At 44.3% G+C, this 15,545-nt stretch overlaps 1 pseudogene; it reads right to left on the reverse strand.

The window, feature by feature from the left end:
- Positions 1–12,876: 12,876 nt before the first annotated feature.
- Positions 12,877–15,311, reverse strand: LOC135395707 (uncharacterized; annotated as a pseudogene).
- Between the last annotated feature and the right edge of the window lie 234 nt (positions 15,312–15,545).

Raw genomic sequence — 15,545 nt, forward strand, 5'->3', positions numbered from 1 at the left:
CTCCTGAAAACTTCCTGACGTCACCGTAAAATACATACGACATGTATCAGAAATGTATAAACATTATCCAATTCATCTCTCTTCCTCTTTATAGTGAAACAACCCGCGTTAAAATCTGTGCGGTGGTTACCGAGAAAAAACAACAACAACTTTATTTTCGGCCTTGGAGAGTGGGGAGTTTCATCGCAACAGGCGATACTCTACCCCAGTGCTTGGTGGAATGGGGGAATAAAATAACGAGCCCCTTTTAGAATAACGATCGAAGTCCGATGGTGGCCAGAAATGTCAGAAGAGCTTGGAGCGCAGAGCGTTGCTGGGCTGGATTGGGCCAGGGACCAAGCAATTTCGGTAGGGAGAAAGGGCGAGAGTCCAGCTGACGAAAGGCTGTACCATAGGAACCAGCTGTACCATAGGAAATACATTAGGACGGAGAGCTGGTATGCCCTCTTAACATATCATTTATATGTGCAAGAAACAGCAAAAGTCTCAAGACTGACTCCTGTCGTGTACGCCAGATGTGATACTCAGTCTTCGCAGGATGACTTAAGTTCATTGTATACTCTACAAACTGGAAACTTATGGAATTTTTAGTTGCTCTTCGAGTCGTTGTACTAGTGCATACTTACCATATGCCGGCGTACAAATGTGATCGGATAGTATGGATAGTAATATGGGCAATACACACACAGATGGTATTATAAACGAAGGTTGCCAGCACTGAGTCTGAGCACTAGTCAATTGCCAATTGAAGAAATCAGGAAATGGCCAGGGATGAGTTACCTCATATGCTATCAAAGCTCTCGGAGGCTCTCAACTGGATGTACTAGCTGCTGTATATTAGGCTATAAACATTGCCTGCAGACCGCGCTTACAATACCAATCTGGAAAATCTAGTGCTCGAAACAGTATATTTTTTTCTGCACTCGCTTACACACAATTTACCTTGATAATACCTGATTATTCATGCAAAAATGACAATTTGCGATATATATTTCTGGTAAGTAAGTATTACCAGATATCTGAATTCATACTGACGACGTGAAGACCCGAGGCAGGAAGGAAATAACAGACAACAGAGAAATTGTTGTCTGTTATTTCCTCCCTGTCTCGGTTCTTCACGTCGTCAGTATGAACCAGCTAGTCTGCGCCCTTTCACTATTATCTGAATTCATTTTCAAGGCGTTGGTGCAAAATACTTTTCAAAACTTCCGTAGCAAAATAAACTGCTTATTATTACCCGGAAACTTCAGTAATATATTTTAGAGACTCCTTTCCCCCTGCTTTCCCTTCTCCTTTCACATGACGCTAGCCCAGAAAAATGACGTCACCCAGTGACAGAGACCTTCCTTATTGTCTTGGCTATGGTCGCGTCGTTTAGCAAGCCGTACAAAGGAAGTGGGATAAAGGCTTTGGGTCGACGACACACACAAAACCAGCCAAGAAAGATATTGGAAAGGTCGAACGGCGGGGCCTCGCAGCGGGAGTCGCGATATTTCCAACAGAGACTGTTTCAAGAACGATGCGACAAATAATAAAAGGGCAGAGAGTAAAAAAAAACAATAATAACGGTCAGTTGACAACATAACGGGTTCTTGTTTCAGTATAGGAAAAAGTGCCGTTCGACATCTGGTTATGTTTCATGTGGAACAAGAAAATATATGCTTTTTTTTAAAAAAAAGAACTTCTGAAGCCTAAATTTTTTTCCTCCAGATTTCGTCGTGTTGGACGCCTGAGGGCTCAGTGAATTCAATCCATTCTCGTTCGTATTTTCTTTCAGATATTCCTAACAACTTCGGGAGGGAGGTCGTACTCGAAGCAGCTCTTCCCGTGCTGTCTCAAGCCTGAGCGGATTGCCAGAATGGCTTCGACCATGTCCTGCTTTATTTTATTGTGCAACTTGTTCTTTATGAAGTCCAGTCCATTTTTAGAAATTTTTACCAAGTGGAAAGGCTTTCGCTAAGGAACGGCGAGAAACCTGTTGGCTCGGGTTTCCTGAAAAGCCTCTAATTAAAAAGTTAATTAACAATTTTTAGGTAATTAATTATTGGACGATTGAGCAACAGATGGCCAAGAACGTCCGCCGGCGCAGAGATGATAGAAGTGAAGACAGGATGTCTATAGCCCTTATAGTTATTTTATGAAAATCTGTATCGAGAAAAACAAAAGAAAAAGATACCCTATACATGCAGTATCTGCATTACATACACGCTATGTGCGCTTTTTCGGGAATCGAAAACAATTTTGAGCTTGAGCCGCTTGAACAACGGTAAGGCCACATAGTAAATCCGAAAACACCCTTCTCAGTGTAAATGACATGTTCCAGGGCGCACTCCCTTTTTTACACCTCTCAAATGAGAGTATTCGAGTACACCTTTTTGAAATAGACGAGAAACACCTTTTCTATATGGTGTATTCTGCTAAAAATGGTAAAAATGGTGTATAGTGCTAAAAAAACATTTTTAGCACCCATTTGTATCAGTGTTTTAACAGTAATACACCAATCCGCATGGTGCCCCTGGCATGGTACCCCATAAGCATTGCTTCTCCAAAAACATCATTTCTCGGCGACGAAATGTCACTGCTCAAATGGACCGGGAAGTCGCGCCATGACCATACGCGACAGCGACAACTTCTGCAGCGCGTCGCTTGTCCCTTGTTATGGGGTCCGCGCTTTAGTTCTTCTGGCGACCCACAATGAAACGGAGACGTCTCCAAAGCGCTAGAGAGAAATATGTCTGAAACAGGGCGTTCAATCGCAAATTAGTAACGTTCAAACGCAAGTGAGTAAAACTGAGTAAAATGGTGATAGCAACAACGAAGTTGGTTCACAGAGCTTACTGTTCAAGAAAGTAAGGCATGCAAAAACGAGAATGAAATTAGCAGAATCAACGCGGCCACGAACTGATACTTGTACACTTACCTGACGGGACGCAGGACTGCAGCCGCTGCTCGAAACAAATAGCAAAAGCCTACAGCACAACAGTCATGGTATGAATATAAGTGAAGCTTGATCACACACTTCTGTCACACAGCTTACCTCTTACGACGCAAAATCATATCCTCCTTTGTTCTGTAATGGACGTGCGAACGCTGAGACCAGTGTTGCCACACCCGTCGGAGGAAAAGTGTGGAGATTACTTGTTAAAAAGTATGAAGACTTCCGTAAATATCTGTAGATTGCAGTAAAACATAATTTGCTTTATTAAAGGGACTATCGCATCCATCTCGGTCGATTCCGAAACTTCAGTACCACAATATTTCTCAGTGACCTCTGACAAGGGCAGCGAGAACCCCAAGTGAATAGGTGGCGTATATGCTGAGTAATCTAATGAAATACATCCAGAGAGCAGACGACGGATTATGAAGTCCCTCTCCACCATCTCTCCACAACGCCTTGATAACGTCACGCCCAACAGGGCCAATGAGAGCGCGTCTTCCCGCACAGCTGATCGGTGGGGTCGCCGGGCATCTGAATGCGAGGCGGCCAGCAGACAGCAAGCGTAATGTCGGAATCGTCGGAATACGAAAGTGACGTCGCGTCGCTTCCAAGCGATTCTGAGGACAAAGCTCCGAAGAAATTGTGCTCGATGACGACCCTTATTCAACAGACCCTCTACCACTTGACCCTGCTGCAGGTGAAGGTGTAGGCAGTGAAAACGAGCCGTCCGATAGCGACGACACTTTCAGGTACACCTATTTTGGCATTTGTCCACTTGGAAATGACAGATGCCTCTGCACTCGCTGTAGTCCAGTGGAACCTGATGAACGCCTGTGCTGCAGTTCTGTTGACCGGGTGTCGGCTGTCTGTGAGAGGATCACCCACTCTTCAATGACATTTATCTGCGGAGGGAGCTCCTGCTTGTTTATGCACCAGTCTTTTGTCGTGATGACCGTCGCATGCGTATTCTCGACCCATCTGACAATAGGTACAGTGTCAAAAAACTTCTCATACGTCGTAAATGGCGTGATTTCATGCCAGTTTCGTTTCGAGCACATGGGTACGTGTTTCTAAAAGCTTGCTGCTCTTCGTCAAACAAATCAATACCTTGTCTTCTTTATTATTGTTTAACCAAGACGTCTCCGATACACTGCGTATTGCTCCTTCACAAGCTGGATTCATGGATACCTTTGCATAAGAAACCGAAGGCAGATTCCAGGATGTGCTGTTCGAAGAATAAGGACGTTGTGCCCGTCAATTTCATATACAGGATACTACGAGTAACACCAGGCATATCTCCCATGTGGCATATATTGTAACATACTTCACTTTTCATAACACTTTTCAAATTCAACTCGTGCGGTATAAAGGGTGTTTGTTCTAACGTGTCTAGAAATTTTATTTAAAGCGAACGATAAAAGAGAAGCGAGCGTAACTTTTCAGCTACTTGACTAAGAAACAGGTGCTACTAGTGAAGCAGTACCTGTTTCTTACTCAAGTAGCAGAAAAGTAACACTTGTTTTTCTTTTATCGCTCGCTTTAAATATAATTTCTGGACACGTTAGAGCAAACACCCTGTATACTTTAATTATATACGCTTGCATTGTAGGACTTATCAATGTGATTATTGTTTTTGCATATTCATGAAAGCTGCTTTGCTATTAGAAGATGTAACCGTGTTCACAATCAAAACCTCGATGATACCTGCTTTCCATAACCACATATGGTGAAGAAATGTTGCAGACTGAAGTCACAAATTATTGAGCAGGTCATACGGGTCACACTGTACGTCATATACAGGGTGTCCCAGAAAACGTGTCATTGAATTATAATAAAAAAACTACGCCACCTAGAATCATGCGGTCAACAGCATTTGTTCTGATTAGGTTTTTGCCACCTCCTAATGCGAATGTCATGTACTCCAAGTTTAATTAGGTAAATATTTGCGAACTGAACTCGGAAATTTGCCAAGTAAAGGTCACTTTTTTACCCCACCAATATGAAGAGCGTGCCGAATTCACTCAGATTCGTGATAATTCACAGTGATACTCACGAGCTATCCCATCGGAAAAAATAGCCGAATATCATGCTTTTCGGAGCACCGGACCATAGCGCGCGATGACTTTTTGAGCGCAATCGCTCGCAGTGCGACGAAAGGAGGTTCCGAAGCCAGCCCACAGAGTGATAGTAGAAAAAGTAACATTTCCTAAAATTGGGAGAGGGAAAGCATTATCCCAGCGAAAGTCGGACGTGATAAGCCGTGCCTGTTTTACCTCTTTCTGCGATGTCGGGGAGGGCTGGGTTTCCAACCTCCTTTCGTCGGACTGACAAAGATTGCGCTGAAAAATTCATCGTGCGCTATTCTGTGCGACCTCCGTAGAGCATGATGTTCCGATGGGATAGCTTCTGAATATCCCTGTCAATTATCATTAATTTGACTAAATTAGACACGCTCTTCACATTGGTGAGGTAAAAAAGTGACCTTTACTAGGCAAATTTACGACTTAAGCTCGCAAAAATTTACATAATTAAATTTACGTTACACGACATTCACACGAGGAGGTGGCAAAAACCTAGTAAGAACAAATGCCATTGACCGCATGACTCTAGGTGGTGTAGTTTTTTATTATAATTCAATGACACGTTTTCTGGGACACCCTGTATATGTGCATGCATGTACAGTTCCGAAGGTTTAAACCCTTTGTTTCAGTTCAAGAGCAGTGTAGAGACTTAGGTCACATACTGCAAGTACAGTGGAATGTGAAAACAATTTTCATTGAAAATCATTTTGAAGTACAAACCAAAGTCATCACACAATGAGGACAAGTACTGGTGCAATACACATTTTGAATAGTCTATCCAGCTTCACCATAGAGAGGTTTCTTTTGTACCATGTTTTTCACCTATGTTTACAAAGAAAAAAAAACTGATGCTTTTTTCCTTTAGCCTGGATTTATGCTTTATTTCTAAATGGAGGGTAGAGGTTATTACGAGTGTGTGTATTGCCACAGTTTTATCTCCTCCTGTGTATATGGAAGCTTTCTGAGCCTGATACATATATTAAATATTTCAAACAAAAACTGATTACATTTAGTACATTTTATTTCCCTCATTCTTGCTATATTTTCAGTTGCTATGTAGGGAGCTGGCATTTAGGTTTATGTTGACAGGGTGGTAACAGGTTCTTTTCTTCCATACGAGCAGTGCGAGCTTGATGTGCTGAAAAAAGTAAAAACAATTATTTAAGACCAAGATAAAAAACTTACCATCATATGCATATCAGTGCCCAATACCGCCATATTCTTGGATCCTTAGAGTGTCCTCTGTGCACTGAAACTGTATCTGGAATTAAAGTCACAGGTGTGCATATTGTTCATTATGTGCCGTTAATAGCCACAGTTACTATCATGGAATTAAAAAAAAACAGTCCATTTGAATCAGCAACACAATTCAGAAAAGCGTATGCAGCTGGACCAAAAACAATAATGTGCACATTGCAATAAGAAGATGGGAGTTGGCATGGAAACTATCTGATCAATGTACTGAAAATTGCCCTTCACTAAAGTGCTCCCCATTGTACAGGGTGTTTGATGAGACACTAACAGCTGAATAATTCAAAAATAGCTAATGGGGGAGGGGATATGTTTATTAAGAAAAAGAAAGGAAAGGTCAGCCAGACGAGGGTCGGCTTGCTATTCCAAACAAAAGGGAAGGGGAAGGAAAGAAAAATAAGAAAAGAAAAGGGGAGGAAGGAGGGGAAAAGGGGAAGAGAAGAAAAATAAGAAAAGAAACGGGAAGAAAAGGAGAAGAACATGGTGGTGGAACAATAGCTAATGGTGAAGCAAAGCGTTTATGGACAGAGGGATATTCCACGCCCAATGGTCTGACATTAATACTAGATTTGAATATTTGATCTCACTGTGGTGGGACTCAATATTTGAAACATGTACAATGAATTTGAGCGAGGTTCCTTTCCCATATTACTCATATCTCACTTGTTGGAAAGTTGCGAAGGCCTAGTTTCACCAACGTCGATTAACATTTCAACCGAGATCAATGGTCCCTTAACTTGAATTTAACACTTAACTGTTCTTCCCTAAAAAGAGTTATTGTCACTGAAACGTTCATCACATAACCATCTAACATTTGTAAAAAAAAGAATTGTGTGTTAACTTCGCGTTTTAGCAACCCTTGATCTCGGTTCAAAGTTACCCAGCGTTAGTGAAACTGGGCAGTGTGGTAATTTTTTGGCAAATAAATAAAACTAAAACTCAATGACTGTAACACAGATTCATTCATGCTGCATGTAACAAACACATACCATAGGTAGCATTCTCCTTCAGAGGTACAGCCACCCACATCTTCTTCGCCTTCAATGGCTTGAGACGGTAATGCTTCGTGCCTTCCCTCTACAATTGGACACGGTCTGCGTTCTTGTTGTAGTGGATGATCGCCAACTGTGTCCTACAAGTGGAGTAGATTACATTCTTATGATACCCTTTGTAACCGTGCTGGACTTGGCTCCTAGCTCGTGGGTCCATACGCTTCATACCTAGCCACCATCCCCTCGTCAGAAAAAGCTTAGGATTTCGGCAGGAAGTGGATGAGGATACAGTGAAAGGCCTCCAATCCATATGTCTGTTCTTGTGAGGACAGGAACGGGATATCCTTCAAGAGTGCAGGTGACAACAGGATGTCCTGGACTCGCCTGTACGTCTCGGTGTCTACAATTGTATGTTGTCAGGTGCTTGAAATGTTCATCATATACTCTAAAAGGTTACAGCCCCCAGGTTTCTGCAGTGAATATTTCAATTATACTGCGAACCGCAAACTGCTAATCTGCAGTTGTCTACAGGCAAAAAAGAAATAGAAAAAGGGGCATGTGCTGGATTTCTTAGTGCGTATAAAAGTTCACAATAAAGACAAACAGTTTGTTTTTTTTTTCTCAACAGAAAAGAATCTAGATGTCTCTCAGATACTAAAAGTCCTTGGCTGTATTCTCCGGGCGTAATGCCATGCATCTGCTGTGCTCATGTATTTGGCATTTGAGTTTCGCATTTTTAACACCTTTGCTTATGCCAGAGAGATGCAAAAAAACACACACCAACTATGGCTTCCAGCCAAGCAGGCAGGCAGTCAGACAGGCCCATATGCCTGGCTGATCACTAACTATGAAGTGCTCACGCAGGCATAGGCCCAGGGGTCGTAGAACATCTCTACTTGCTCTGTTGCAACTGCTTTTTCTTTAATTGTTTGGCGAAAAGAACACATTCCATAGGGCACAGCGAAGAGTTCTAGGTTACATAACTTAAAAAAAATCAAAATGCAAAATTATTTGCAATACCACAACAAAAAGTATGGTCCGCAAAAAATCATCACTTCTGCGAGATTTCCGTGAATCGTATAAAGTTAAGGACTTTCAATAGCAACTACCAATACCTTTATATGAATAGAGGACAGCCACATATAAAAGTGTATTCTTATTGGCACGCAGTACTCACTATAATTACTTGATGCAAGGAAGGATCCTTGTGCCTGCCTATGGTCACGTTTAATTTTAGTAAATTTTAAACCAATTGCTCTCTCTGGTCCCCTTGCTGAAGGCAGAAGAAAGAATTTACTGCATAAAGAATAAAAGAGATAAATAATACTCAAGATCTTACCACCACCCAGACTGTGGATCAGAGAATGGGGATGGGGCTACAGTATTTGGTGCGCAACATGTCTTTTTCTGTTTTCAATGCTGTTCATTCTGCTGTAGGATTTTGTAATTTGTGTTGTGTATTTCACCCATAAGTGTCAGTAAGGAAAACTTTTATTACTTTGCTACTCTATATATAATGTTTTACAAACTGGGAAATGTCAGTGTTTACTTTCTCTGAGCCATTGTCGTGGTTCAGAAAGTGCGCCGTGGTAGCAAATCGGATACAACGGGTTGTCGTGCTCATTGATGTCCACGGTGTGGTTAACTGCTGACACCAACTTTGCAAGACATAGGTCACCATCGTCCCCGCTTGTACGCCGACACCAATACGCATGTCTCGTCGAGCTCTCGAATCACAGCTGCACAACGTGCTGTTTTGTTGAGCGGCTGAGAGCCAAGACTTTTTTCTTGACTCCTGTTATCACGTGTGACATATAAAACTCCCTTCAGAAAATTACACCACTCACCTTTGACAACATGCCACACATCAAATCTGTGCTTTATGTGTGGGCCCAATCGCCTTAGCATGGCTTTGATGCCAGAATGGCGGTCAGTGACCAGGGTGTCCACAGTCATGTCATGTACCTCGAGAAAGGCGCGGCATTTCTGTAGACCACATGCTTCCATTCAGAGTTGTACGTAACGCGTTACTAGTAATTGCTTCACTAGTAATCAACTACTTCTTTCAGTATTTTTTAACATAATCAATTAATTTTGTGAGCCAGTAATTTTCCAAGTAATCTGATTACAATTTTCGGTAATCAATTACTGAATAATCGATTAATACTCTTTTTAACCTTCTGTCAACAATGGCAACCCTTTTCAGGAAACCAATCTGTTCTTCTGTTCCACCACGAGTTCGACTGAAGCAATGACGCAGAGGTTAGTGTGACGGCCGTCTCTAGTCCACACGTGTTCTATGTACACCACAGTAATATGATAATCCCTTACAACCGCGACCCACTGGAAAAACAGTAAAATAGGTGATTGTATTGATACATTGTGCGAGCTGAACATAATAATAGTAACAAAACGAAGCGGATATAACGCGCGCTTCCCTCGAGCGCGGCCTTGGAAAGGGTCTTTAGCATCGCCGCGGACATTATGACACGTAAGCGCGATAAAGTGACGGACGAAAACTTTGCGCGGCAACTAATGCTGAAACTCAATGGCTGCAATACGTGCGAGTGATTAGATGAATGTATATATTAGATACTTGGAAGACATGAAACGGTATAAGTTGCATAGAGCATGTAATTGCGTAAATATGTGATGTGAGTCGTAGACTAGTCAGCACGTATTGGTCCACGTATTAGGCGCGCGTATATGTACATGCATGTATGTATAAACCTAAGTCGTTCGTAGGTAACGCTGTTGTGTACATATAAATGTAAATGCAGAGTTGTGCCTAACTCGTTACAAGTAGCTCGTTACTTGGTAACTGTTACTTTTTTCGTAACGAAACAACGTTTCAGTTACTTTTTAAAATATGGTAATAGTAACGGAATCAGTTACAAAAATTGGTAACTCGTTACCGACGTTGCTCGTCCCTTTTGTTCAGCGCGGGAGAGAACATTTGGGCACTCCGTGTGGCGCAATGCTTGCAGATCTGACCTGCGTGACCCCCGACCAGGTGTGACCTAAAGTATTACTGCAGTCCCTCGATGGATGTGATAATCTCCGATCACCCCCACTTAAGAAATAAGGGAGAAGGTCCAGGCTGGCTGATATAGAATCATGGCAAGGGGCCGAGAGACACGGAACAAGGACGGACGACAAATTCTCAGACTCAGCAAAAAGGAGCCGAGTAACGTCTAGGCGGCGCCGCTGCGCACCCCGCGCCCCGCGCCGTCTATACGGCAGTCTCGACGGAGGGAGGGGTCGGGAGCTCTCTAGAATTGCAGCTGTATCGCTGTATCAGCTGTGGCTGTCCGTTTGGCGGATGGGAAGTTTACTTTCTAAGTTCGTACTTAAGGTTACGGATCGTTCTTTTATCATGCCACCGGGCCTTCCCGAAACCGCACCGTGCCATATACAGACGGGATTTTCTTCAATATGCGACGTGGAGAGCTTCTTCAGAGGCGGTAACCTGAAGAAAGGGAAGTTACTGGTGGATGCTGGACATGTGCACAACGTCCGTGAGATCCGGGATGACGGACGCAGTCAGATCGAGGGCTACTGTGTCCCCCAGACACGAATTAATGATCGCAGCCATCACGTGATACTGCATGTGAGTAGATTGCCATCCGTGGTTTCTTTTTGCAGTTTTGTTTTTGCGTGTACCCTGAATACGAACGTAGTTTTCATCTGCCGTGAATAATGAGCGGTTAGGTCATTGTTCTGATTCACAAAGACTAATTCAGAGAGCATGTTATGCGCAGATCAACGCAGGCAGAAGTTTGCAGAAAGCTACATGTACCTGCAAGGCTGGTGCTGCAGGAAAGTGTAAGCAGGCTGCTGCAATTCCACTTTACGTGGAAGTGGAGGACTCGACGACAAAAATCAGCAAGGCACGAGCGTGGGTATTTCTACTTCATCAAAGCAGCGCAAGTATCCAAAGTTAGTCAGAGCATCCGGAGGTGTTTCCACAGGTATTTCCATTATTAGACTACTTTTTTCTGAGGTCACCTAAGGTGGTCCGAGTATCATTTACCTGTTGTGCGTGTGTGTGTGCGCGCGTGCCGTGTGAGTTGATGTAAATGTCTATACCATAACTAGGTTTTATCAGTACATCTTTCATGCTCACATATACATAGTGAAGGGTATCTGATCAAGCCTTGCAGCTCTTTTCAGCAGTCCTCTGCTGTCACAATTGCAACACGTTCTACACTTCAAATAAATTCGTGCTTCGTTTACATATTATTAGGAGTGTATCTAAAAACATATTTTCGCAGATCTTCCCAATGTTCCCGAGGTTCCCCTTACGCACGTTCTGGATCACTTCAGTGGCATGGATTGTTCACTGGTTGATATGTTAAGGGCCGAAGGAAGCGCACTGACATCTGCCACGGAGGCGTCAGGCGCTGAAAGCACAGAGGGGGACAACATATCTGTGTTTAGTTGGCATCTCTTGAGACCAGTTTTTCCCAGCTATGTGAGCAGTATCACTGCAAGGGGTATTTTGCTCAAGGGGGAGGATTTCCTGGACAGGATAAAGTCAACGGAAAAGGCCTTCTACCTGGAGAGGGTTTTGCTTACGGAGGAAGATGTTCCTGAGCTTTGTAGGATGACCGCCACAGACAGATCATCCTGGCTCAAAGCACGTGAATATCGAATTACAGGGACTAAGGTACCGCAAGGGATGCTTGGACATCTCTGCCATCAGCATATTCTACTTACCTTTTTTGGTCTTGCGTGCTGTCAGGATTTCTGTCTGCAGTGGTTCACCTATGGTTGCTCAGAGTGCTTAATCTTTTGCTTTCTGGATTGTCTTTATTTACTTTTAACTTTTTCCCATTTACGTATTATGTTGGTGCCCGCAAAGCTATCATTTGCTGTTTGTCTTGCAGAGCCATCAGAGATTACGGTGGACACAGTCGCCTGAGGAGCTGGCAGGAAAGATTTTAAATGCCATCCCTGGTCAGGACAACAGCTATGCAGTATGGAATATGCATGGAGCCACTTGCACGGCAGAAGTTTGAATCCGTCTCTGGGGTAACTGTCACACAGCTCGGACTGGTCGTCAACTCTGAGGATCCGTTGCTTGCTTGCTCTCCAGATGGGATTTTCAGGTAGTTTACATGCGAATACAGAAATTCTAAGTGCCGGTATTTAGGGTGTGCTTCTACTCGTAATTTGCTCCTGCATCTCACTGATCATTTGAAACCATCTTTTATAGGGACGAAGCAGGCAACATCTGTTTGCTGGAGATAAAGTGCCCGTATAGTAAACGAAAGGGCGGTGTCGTCGAGCGTCCGCTGCTTGCCTACATCCAGTGCAATCCAAACTACAGCTTAAGGAAGTCACGCCCATATTATACACAGATAAAAGTGTCCCTGTACGTCTTAGGGCTTCATAAGTGCTTTTTTTTTTTTTACTCGGACACTGATTATTTGATGCTTGAGATATGTCGCAGTGACGACTTCCTGAGGAAGTCCGTGCCGCGCTTAAGGGAATTCTATTTTGTACACCTTCTGCCAGCGCCGGTAGACAGATACACCGTATAATTTATGCACCCTGTGTAAGTTGATGAGAAACCGTTTTAAGGTGGATGAGTGTATGAAAAGCCTTTTTATTAAAATTGCAGTGTTCCATGATTTTTACGAATGATTCCTGGTTTCACATTAGTGATTACATATATCACATGCTTTATCTTGTCCATATGTTCTGCCAGGAATTCTTCGGTTTACAATGTCAAAAATTCGCAGTCTTTGGATGACCCTTTCCACCTGTATCCGCACAGATGCAGTTTCATACATTGCGTCCACTTCTGCCTCAGTAAACAGTGGCTTCGTGGCAAACGGGGGCATCACTAGCGTTGCTTTCTGTTGTCCAACACCAGTCCGGATTCCAGGGAAGCTCTTATCTGCCAGCACGAGGTCTCCAGGCTCCAGCCGTGGTAGAAGGCAAGCTTCCACTGTAATGTTGGTGCCACTGGCTCTTCCTCCAAAGCCTGGGGATAGGAATGTCACCAGACCATTCGGTGCTATTCCTATCAGGTACTTCATTGTATATGTCCCCTTGTAGTGGGAGTACCAGAGGTTCTGTGCTTGAACCACTGCTGGTGTCTCTGCTTTCAACTTTGAGCAGTCTATTATTACCCGGCAATCCGGGTACAACAGGTGAAAACTTGGGGGCATTGTTGCCGGTACTGCAGCCTTGCTTGGCCAGTACAGCCAGCATTTTGTTGCTGCACAGACATGAAAGAGGACATGCTTGAATGCCTTTGCTGCTGTCGTTCGGTGTATCCCGGAGAGAGATGCCAAACACGAAAAGGGCACCCCATGCTTTAACTTCATGAGGAAGAGCAAAAGCTTGTAATTGACATGGAGTTCTCGGGGTTGGTGTCCTGAGTACGGGAGTAGCATACCTGCCAACTCTCACGATTCATCCGGGAGACTCCCCGATTCGGACCGGTTTGTACCCCTCTATATCTCAAACGCCTGCTTTTTCTCTGGGCACACAGACGAAAACGTCAATCCAATACCAGCCCGATTGCCATCGGCATCGCTGCCGCTTCGCGGAGCCTCTGTGTTACGGAGCTCAGGGGTTTTGGTCATGGTTCTAGTACTTTAGTCTTTTTTTTAATTCCGTGTTAGCGCCGCGACGCAACTGTGGCTATGAGCGGCGTATAGACGGGGACAGATGAATAGAGGACAGCAGGAAGGAGTGGGGGACAGTATGCGTCCTGGGCCGACTTCAAGGGGAACTGTGCCGACTGTCTAGAAAGTCTTCAGAAAACTCAGGGAAAACCTTAAACAGCACAGCCGGTGACAGGATTCGAACCCGTATCACCTCCCAGTCTCGGCGTGGAAAGCGATCACTCTAACCACTATGCCACGAGAGCTGGTCTCTAGCACTTGTAGTTTCCGGGCGTTTGCTCCATGTTTTCGGGCGACAAAGGTGCCTTTGCACTCTTCCGACCTTGCGTATTGCACATCACGGCTCAGTGTAAGCGCAACAAGTAACATGTGTTTCTGAAGCAGCACACGGATGAATTGGGACGCGTAATCGCGTCCAGGAAGGGCACCATGTGTTCTGCACAGTTCACAGTTGCGACACCAGCATTCCGCGTGGAGGGTGGACCGACCGACGCTGGAAAGCGCACCGCTTTGCAGCGTCGGGAGTTGGGAACACGGAGGAGGATTGTGCTTTGAACTAAGTCGACTGCAGTTGTCGGTGATAGGAAACCGTGCACAAGAGCTCATGATATGCGTGCTGAACTGACCACAGCGATGTACAACTGTGAGTGATGGTGTTATGCAAGCTACTTTTTAATGACTCGTTAACTAACTTGTTCAACAACTATTATGTTTAAGCTCTCCTGGGAAGTCCAGATGGGCTTTCGAATTTCAGACACATTACTAAGGCAGCGCTGAACGAGTAGTGTTGAATGTGAGGGCAGTTCAGCATCGCAAAGAGAACAGGACATAGTTATGTGCCCTAGCCTTGTCACAACTTGACACCCAGGTAATTTCTTGGAGAGGGCAAGGTCTGTTGCTGCAAAACTTGTGCCCGATGAGCCTGCTGGGGGGAAGTGTGCTCTTGTTGCATATGCAAATAAAAGCTACCCACCATCGGCTTTCTCCTCCCCCCCCCCCCCGCTTTTGAAATCTCCCTAATTTGGATGTTCCCAAGTTGGCAGGTATGGAGTAGGCTCTGCAGGAGGGACAGAACCTGTGGATGAACATTGTTTAACAGTATTAGCCACTGGTGACCAGTGTTCCTCTTATCAGCTCCTATAATAACATGCACACACAGTTCACTTACCATGCGCGTCACTCCTGTCAGGTCGATCAGCCGCTGCTCGTTATCTGCAATAGACTTATAGCCTCCAAAGTGTGGCTCCTTGTATGCTGCGCCAGTGCTCTTTGTCTTATACTGACGCTGTGGACAACTGGTGCCGTTGTCAACCATGGAGACACTGCTGACCTGAACGGCGACGCTTGTGTCACAGTGCTCGCAGTAGAAGGCACAAATGCTCGAACTTCCACTTGGCTCTTCAGTCATTGTAGATGCCTATTGAAATCGTACACTTTTAAGAGTCTGGGAGGAGCTATGGGTGCACAAAAAGATATTTCAGTATACCTCCATCAGTGGCGGTTCATCTTCATGTGACGTACACATATCAGGGTCCTGCATTTCAAACACATCTTCTGTAGGACACACGGAAAACTCGTGATGATCGCCTCCCTCGTCTTCCCGGGTGGGCTCCGATACAGCTGGTGGGCTCTGGGTGCTCAC

Source organism: Ornithodoros turicata, chromosome 5 (assembly GCF_037126465.1).
Source record: "Ornithodoros turicata isolate Travis chromosome 5, ASM3712646v1, whole genome shotgun sequence".
NCBI classification, from domain to species: Eukaryota; Metazoa; Arthropoda; class Arachnida; order Ixodida; family Argasidae; genus Ornithodoros; species Ornithodoros turicata.